Source organism: Lampris incognitus, chromosome 3 (genome assembly GCF_029633865.1).
Source record: "Lampris incognitus isolate fLamInc1 chromosome 3, fLamInc1.hap2, whole genome shotgun sequence".
In the NCBI taxonomy this organism is placed as follows: Eukaryota; Metazoa; Chordata; class Actinopteri; order Lampriformes; family Lampridae; genus Lampris; species Lampris incognitus.
The window spans coordinates 110085305-110093883 of NC_079213.1; the positions used below are offsets into that span (position 1 = coordinate 110085305).

At 44.2% G+C, this 8579-nt stretch overlaps 1 non-coding gene across 1 annotated transcript; it reads left to right on the forward strand.

Annotated features, from left to right (window-relative positions):
- The first annotated feature begins 2795 nt into the window (after positions 1-2795).
- trnah-gug (transfer RNA histidin (anticodon GUG)) lies at positions 2796-2867 on the forward strand. Its single transcript has one exon. It is a non-coding gene; the product is annotated as a tRNA-His (tRNA).
- Positions 2868-8579: the final 5712 nt, after the last annotated feature.

Genomic DNA, 8579 nt, shown 5'->3' on the forward strand with positions numbered 1-8579 from the left:
ACTATATTAAACATTCCATAACTTTTATACCGAATTATTTCACCATGCGTCTATACTACACCAAGTTCACTACATATTCCCTCACCTGATTTTCTTGGCTGTCGCCTTTGTGATGCAACTCAGATTTTAATACGAATATACTTCATAATCATACCTTGTGGGGTGGGTTTAGAGCAAATCAGCTTTGCTTGAGCAGGACCAACAGACTTTTTGGTCTTGATGGATGATACAGAGGTAGAGCGTATTGTGCCTGAAATTATTAACAATAATAATAATAATGATAATAACTACCATATTAAGAACAGGGGGTTTGTAAACAAGGCACATCAAGATTCCTATGCATTTTTGTTAAGAATGTTCCAAGACATTTTTAATTTCTATGACTATATTAAATATTGAATTACTTTTAAACCGAGTTATTTTACAATGCCCATACGTATACAACACGAAGATCACTCCATATTCCCTCACCTGATTTTCTTGGCTGTTGCCTTTGTGATACAACGCTCTTCTCGGACGCTGGTCTTTCAGGCCCCCTCATCACCACCACTCTGCTCCTTTTAACCCTCTCCGCTTTCTCAGTTGCATCAACATTCTCCTCACCCATTAAATACACCTCACCCTCACTCTGTCTCTTCTTATTCCTCACCTTCATGTCATATGGGGTAGTGCGTACTGAATCTGTACTGAATACAGTATCTGTACTGAATACAGACCATCTGTACTGAATACAGACTGGAAGTCCCCAAGTCCAAATGGGTGACACCGCCAAAGGTGGTTGAGAATGGCAGAGCTAAGATCCTGTGGGACTTCAAGTTCCAGACTGACAAGCAGGTGCTGGCTAACCAACCAGACATTGTGGTGGTTGACAAGGACCAGAAGACAGCAGCAGTGATCGATGTAGCATTCCCGAACGACGGCAGCATCAGGAAGAAAGAGCACGAGAAGCTAGAGAAATACCAAGGGCTGAGGGAATGTGGAGGGTAGTCACAGTGATAATAGGAGCACTAGGGGCCGTGACCCCCAAACTGGGAGAGTGGCCTCCAGCAGATTCCAAGACCAACATCTGAGGTCTCTGTCCAGAAGAGTGTGGTCCTAGGAACAGCTAGGATACTGCACAGAACCCTCAAACTCCCAGACCTCTGGTAGAGGACCCGACCTTTAGGAAGACACACACCGCCCGAAAAGGGTCTCCCTCTCACCTTTTTTTTGGGGGGGGGGCGCTACGTATCTTCCTCGAGCTCGGATCCTCTACCACAGTGGTTCTCAACCTTTTTGGGGTCCTGGACCCCCTGCGTATTTTTGATCTACCCTGAGGACCCCCTCCACCTGATCTTGGGGGAGGGGGGTTGCAATTTGATAGAAACAGTAGAAACTGCATTTTAAATTGCATTATAGCATTTATTCACTCTTTGGGCAGAAATAAGAGCTTTCAGTTGTAACTTAGATATAGTTAACAAAACAGAATTCTTATGCAGTAACTTTCAGATATATGTAACAAAACAGAATATGTATTCAGTAACTTTCAGATATATGTAACAAAACAGAATATGTATTCAGTAACTTTCAGATATATGTAACAAAACAGAATATGTATTCAGTAACTTTCAGATATATGTAACAAAACAGAATATGTATTCAGTAACTTTCAGATATATGTAACAACAGAATTTTTATGCAGTAACTTTTAACAATGCAGACGGGAGCGAGATCTCTTAATTAAAATACAATAAATTACACTTGTGAAACAGATGTAATTAGAGAAAAAAAGTCCCGTTACCCTTTATAGTTTAGGTAGATAAAGGTCTCAGTCACATTTGAGTAAAACAATCCTATTTCTATAAATGTCATAGGATCTTTTTTTTAAAAGATATTTTATTTTCACGGACCCCTTGCAATTACACCACGGACCACTAGGGGTCCGCGGACCCCCGGTTGAGAAACACTGCTCTACCAGATCCCTCTACCCTACAATTGACCCACCTCCGTTTTAATCCCTTTAAGAAGGGTGCTCTCAAGTTGCACCAACATTGACAGACTTTCCTTCTTTACACCATCTTTGTTTGTCCTAAGTCATCTAGCGCCTCCACCCCCCCTCTGATTTCTTTCTTGACCTCCTCCTCAGTCATTTGAGTTTAGCCACCATACCAGGGATTTGTGTCGTGATCCTTACACCGTCAAGTGGATCTAAACCAGTGTTTCTCAACCCAGTCCTCAAGGACCCCCCTATCCTGCAGGTTCTCATTGTAACCCTGCATAGGTAGCCCTGCTTGTACTTACTCGACCAATCATCTCGCAGCACTTAATCATGCAAGGTGTGCAACGTCTGACAAAATTCATTGCTGATTGGTTGAATAACTACAAACAGGCACCTATTCAGGGTTGCAAAGAAAATATGCAGGATAGGGGGGGGGGGTTCCTTGAGGACTGGGTTGAGAAACACTGGTCTAAGCTGAGGAGTTTGTCTTCTGGTCTGTCCACCTCCTCCAGCAGCCAGCGGAGCGTTGGCCTGTCCGCCCGCTGGGACGCTGACTCCGCCCACTCGGCGCGCCGCAGGCGTCCGCCGGTGTATAATAACGGTGCGGACCCAGTCTCCCCCGCGACTCGGCTCGTCGCGTATTTCCACTTTGAAATGATTGAAACAAAGACAAATATTTGTGTTTGCAAATAATAATAATTTTTTTTTATCCTGTCAGTAATTTGACGCGAAACAAGCCCGTTTCCTCCGCCCGCGTGCAGACGTCCGATAAGCCGATGAAACCGTCGCCGCCCGTACGTGCGGGGGGCACTGGCTCGCCGTGATCGTATAGTGGTTAGTACTCTGCGTTGTGGCCGCAGCAACCCCGGTTCGAATCCGGGTCACGGCATCGCCCTTTGGCCCAGCAACGCTCCAGTGGTGGATTTAAAACAGACAACAACAAGATCAGCAGCGTTTCAAGAGAAGTTGTGTCTGAACCCGGAGGTTAGGGGGTTGACGTGATGAAATTACTGCAATCCAAAGATTTTTAAATCCTACAACCGCGTTGCCAATCAGCCCAGGGTGACTCCCCGGCCTGCCGCCCAGTGACTGGCCCCAGCATCCCCGCCACCCTGGGAGCAGGAGAAGCGGTGCAGATCATGGATGGATGGATGGGTGGATGGATGGTAATGGCACCCTAGTGAATGTTTTTAAGTCAGCGGGTTTCTGCAGCTACCTTATAATTCTGGAGGTTGACGTCGTGCACCCTTGGTCACCTCTTCCCCTACTTAAACCATTACTGTTACAGTCTCTTTTCCGGTTGTGTCGTGCTACTATTGCAATACGCCTTGTCCTGATGCATGCTCAGTGCATGCTCCGCAGCCTACACCCATCCACAGGCCCGTGGCCGCTCTTTCAAGGACGGGGATGTGCACATCCTTGATAGAGGCCATCTATGTGAAGAGGGGACGACCATCCCTGAACCGAGGGGGGCTAAGAGTACGTCTGTCACCATCTCACAGTGCTGTGATTGCAAACGTTCCCAAATCCTCGGTGACTGGCACGCATGGCCACTGAAACTCTAGTTGGCGGTCACACCCACGCCTGCGTATGAATCTGGTTGTAGGTTTGGGGTCGTTATGCAACTGTGTTGTTTATGAGGGTGGGGACGCCTGGAATCAGTTGAGACCGAAGAGGTCACTTAGATGAGTGATGAAAGGTATCTGTCAATAGCAATCAATCAATCAATCAATCAATCAATCAATCAATCAATCAATCAATCAATCAATCAACCAATCAAATCTTACTTTATTTGGACACATAGGTCCATATTTAAAAAGCAAACAAAAAACGTTGTATCCAGATGAGCTGATTCAGCCTTCTTTGATCACATTGTGACAATGAAGCGACATTGTAGTTTGTCGCCACGTTTGAATGTGAGCAACATGGTAAAACATAGATACTGGAGATGAAAGACGTGCGGCCTTCTCAGAGCTTGTGGCGACCGGTACTTGTGGTATACTGAATGACCAGTATCCCATGTTCACTGTGTACTGCATGGGAGGTACACGACGCGTAACCAGGTGGTGGAAACAGACGTGAGTCGGGCTGAACTTCAGCTCTGTTGCCCTGCTCCGAGAGCCAGGAGGTCCTCCAGATGCCGCAGGAGTCTCTCTAAACTCGAAGTGCTCATCACAGACACCTGGGGGCGTCCTTGCACAGGCCACATTGACGGGCTCCACGCGGAAGGTGTCAGGTTGACTGACGGACTGGTGATGTGGGGATGGGCGACATGGTGCAGAAAGGGCCGGTGTGGGTGCAGGTCTTGGTTCCAACCGAGTCTGCAACTCAAGGTCCCTAGCAAGGACTCTTGGTCGATAGTAGAATCCGGTGTGCATCTGCTTGGCTGGAACCAAGACCTGCACCCACACCGGCCCTTTCTGCACCATGTTGGCCATCCCTGTATGGGGAGTGTAGGAGAGGAGGCCAGTTGAGGTGTAAGAACAGGACCCTCAACACGTTTTTTTTTTCTTTTTCTGTTCCTTTGTTGGACTTTATTTGCATTGGGAAAGATTGACGCTGCACTTTTTTTTTTGTTTCTCCAACAATCCAGGTGCAAAAAAAAAAAACAAAAAAGTATATTTGAATTTAAACTTGTCTCACGTGCAGGTTTTACATTGTGTAAATAAAATCGGATCGCGGTCATTTTAATGTACATTTTCACAACAGGTTTAATCAAACTCCTGTTGGTCATGATGCAGACAAATGGACGAAAACCTTCTCATTTGCACGGCGTCTCACGCTGTCACTGGGAGGAATAACACCGTTATCCGTTAGATTGTAGCTGGACAAGAAAGATTTGAATGTAATGGCTCATTTCTGTCTCTCCAATTTTCTATGATCTACTAGCTCTGCAGCTACTAGACGACGAGTGACTGATGCGGTTGTAGTAGTAATGCCACTAATATTGAGGATAATCCAGCCATCCATTAGCCGGATGCTGGAGTCCATCCCAGCAGTCATTGGGCGGCAGGCGGGGAGACACCCTGGACAGGCCGCCAGGCCATCACAAGGCCGACACACACACATTCATACCTAGGGACAATTCAGCACGGCCGATTCACCGATTCTGCATGTCTTTGGACTGTGGGAGGAAACCGGAGCCCCCGGAGGAAACCCACACAGACACGGGGAGAACATGCAAACTCCACACAGAGGACGACCCGGGACGACCCCCAAGGTTGGACTACCCTGGGGCTCGAACCCAGAATGCACCACCGTGCCGCCCTGTTGAGGATGATAATGACCATTATTTGCAGAGAACCTATCAAAACCAAAGTGACAAAGTCCTTGACAAAGTAAAAGAAAATGCCAACATTGAATGTTGACTGGAGCAATGAATAATTTAAGGCTGCCTGACCTGAGAGCCAATGCCCAGCTGGAGCAAGACTAAACACCCAGCTTCCAAAGGGCCTGCATTATATTTAGGCTTGGAGGCTCGGGTAAAGCTAGGCGTTAGCACAACCCTAAACCGCAAATGTTAGCATTTTGCACCGTTTCTATTCAGCAAGACGGCTGTAAATCGAAGAAGTAAAATTATTGAGTTCCTATCGTGAGTCATTCAGAGTTAGTATATAGGATTCAAAGGTTTATTCGTCGCATACTCCGTGTACAAGTACAATAAGCAGTGAAATTACTTTCTGGCAACTCCGAAACCTTGCAACAAGGGAAATGAACAACAGCAATACTAAAATGAGGATAAAATAAAGATGCAATAAAAATACAAAACAATTAAAAAAAAGTTAAAAGAATATGCGGGGAGTATACAGAGATGCAGAGGGTATATATCCCGGTAAATACATATATACAAAGTGCAGTCGCTATACACAATACAAGTACAAGTGTGCAAACAGACTGAATGAAAGTGTCTGAGGCAGAGTGGTAAAAGTGGAAGAAGTATTACAAATGTAATTGTCACTGCAATTGTCAAGTATCACGTTGTTTAACTGTGTTGTGCATTAGCTGTGTGTTGTGTGTCTGCTTTTTTATATTTATTATTTTCTATGTTATCTTTATTAGCTTTTTCTACATTATTTTTACATCCAGTATATATTCTCTTGTTTGTTTGCTCTTGTTGTTCTGGCACTGTATATTAACTATATGTTGTATGTTTATTTATTTATTTATTTATTTGTTTATTTTGTACTGTTTTATTATCCTAGGATGCCTAACAACATCAGGCAAAGGGACTGCCAGTGGAAACTAGCCTATTAGCTAACTCGGCTACGTTTAGATTTGTTTCGAATGCTGATTAATGCACACTGTCCCTTCCCAAATAAAAGTTTTAAAAATTAAAAAAATATATTGTTATGCTGTGTTTGGTGTCCTTGTGGTCCGGAAGAAACCCCTTCTGAGTCTCTCGGTGTCGGCCTTGTGGCTGCAGAGGTGTCTGCAGGACCGCAGCGGCGGAAATAGTTTGTTATTGGGGTGATGGGGATCCATCATCATCCTGTTGGTCCTGGCCCTGCACCGCCTGGAGTATAAGTCCTGTAGGGGGCTGAGTGTGGTCCTGGCGGTACGCTCACCCGACCGTCCCACTCTCTGCAGGGCTTTTTGGTCTTGAGAGGTACAGTTCCCATACCAGGCAGTGAGACAGGGCGTTGCAACGGCCAAGGCATGATGAAATAAAAGCACGACTAACCATTTCTAAGTGAATAATGACATAAATGCTCTAAATTTGGAAAAACCTTGGGAGTTTGATGCACTGTAAGATTGCATAAAGACTTTCACTTTACTCTAGCTAACAATCCTCTCAGTCAGCTTGAACACAGGGTCATCTGCGTCACGATGGCACTTGGGCTTTCAAAAAGGGCACAAAAATCAACGCCTGCCAATGGCAGCTTGGATTCTTGCAGCAAGACCTATGTTATCCCACAGACAGGAGAGACATCAGCCCAGACATGCCAACTCCCTATTTGAGATGTTCTGGGAATATCAAGCTGTCAATCATTCACAGGTTGCACGGTGAAAACCCAAAGAACTGCCCTCTGTCACCACCTAAAAGTAGCCGCCTCAATGAAATGAGGAGTCCTTAAAACCTGTTTCATTTTTTTGACGAAACACTTCTGGCCACAGCCTTACTGGTTATCAACCATTGCTTCCACAAACTTTTAGTATAAAGTGGTAATTTAGAGGTTGGCCAGTAATTGTTTAGGGAATGAATAGCAAAGGCGAATCTTCATCGATTTAAAACAACATTGGGCAGTTACAGAAGCGATACTGAACTTGTCAATATGCAGTAAATTGCTTATTTCTAACTATCACTGTTCTGATCAAGAGACTACAATGTAATAGTGCTACCAGAATCTGTCAAGTGTTATAGTAAATCTATCTATCTATCTATCTATCTATCTATCTATCTATCTATCTATCTATCTATCTATCTATCTATCTATCTATCTATCTATCTATCTATCTATCTATCTATCTATCTATCTATCTATCTATCTATCTATCTATCTATCTATCTATCTATCTATCTATCTATCTATCTATCTATCTATCTATCTATCTATCTATCTATCTATCTATCTATCTATCTATCTATCAATCTATCTATCTATCTATCTATCTATCTATCTATCTATCTATCTATCTATCTATCTATCTATCTATCTATCTATCTATCTATCTATCTAGTGCATTTCAATTCAATTCAATTTATTGTCATTAAAAACAACGTGCAGGCACATGTTTCATACAAACAATGCAATGTGGTTTACATCACGTAAGTGAAATTGCACAGATAAAACTAAGGTTCTAGTGTCTGCCACAAGGTAACGATAAAAGAAGAAAACAGAAAAAAAATGAAAGCTTTTAGCCAAGCAGATGTTCTCGGTGGGAAAGATGCTTTGCTCATTATCCTGTTGCCTCTGGGCCGCAAACAGCCCCCCAGTTGTGGTACTCTTAACCCAGGTACTGTTTAGGTGGGACTACAACCTCCTAACATCTGCTGTGGCGGTGGGGGGCCTCAGAACCACTCATTAACTGCTCATGTCTCCTTTCCTCTGGGGCACAAACACGGTTCTCTTTCAGCAGGAATCAACCCGCCAGTTTTGAGACTGACGCTGGTAATGGGGTTCAGTGTTTCTTCACAACTCCAAAAGTAAAGCTCAGCAACAGAGCTTTGGGAGGTTGTCCGTTGCAGTAAAATGAAAATGAAATATAAGCTTGATTGCTGTTAAGGACCGGGGGAAATTACATTAAACTGAACAAAGAATGGTAAAAGAACTGGTGTGTGCATGAAAAAGGTGCACTGAATCAAATTGTCTGGTCAGTGCCAGACAATTTGGCACTTTTGGCACTGACCAATCGCTTCAGTGTCCTCAAATTAAAAAAAAAGAGGAAAAAAAGAAAAGAAAAGGATGTCACACCAAAACTGCCTAGCTCTTCCACCCTCCTCTCCACTCCATGTGTACTGTGGCTTAAATTAGCATGTCTATGGCACTCGTCTAACCATTCCTCTATTCTTCCTGCTCCTCCCCATTGTGCCCTCTGTGCCCTTCCAGTGATGCGCTCCATAGGAGGTCTACAGAAGTAGAGTGATGTAAACTCCTCTTGT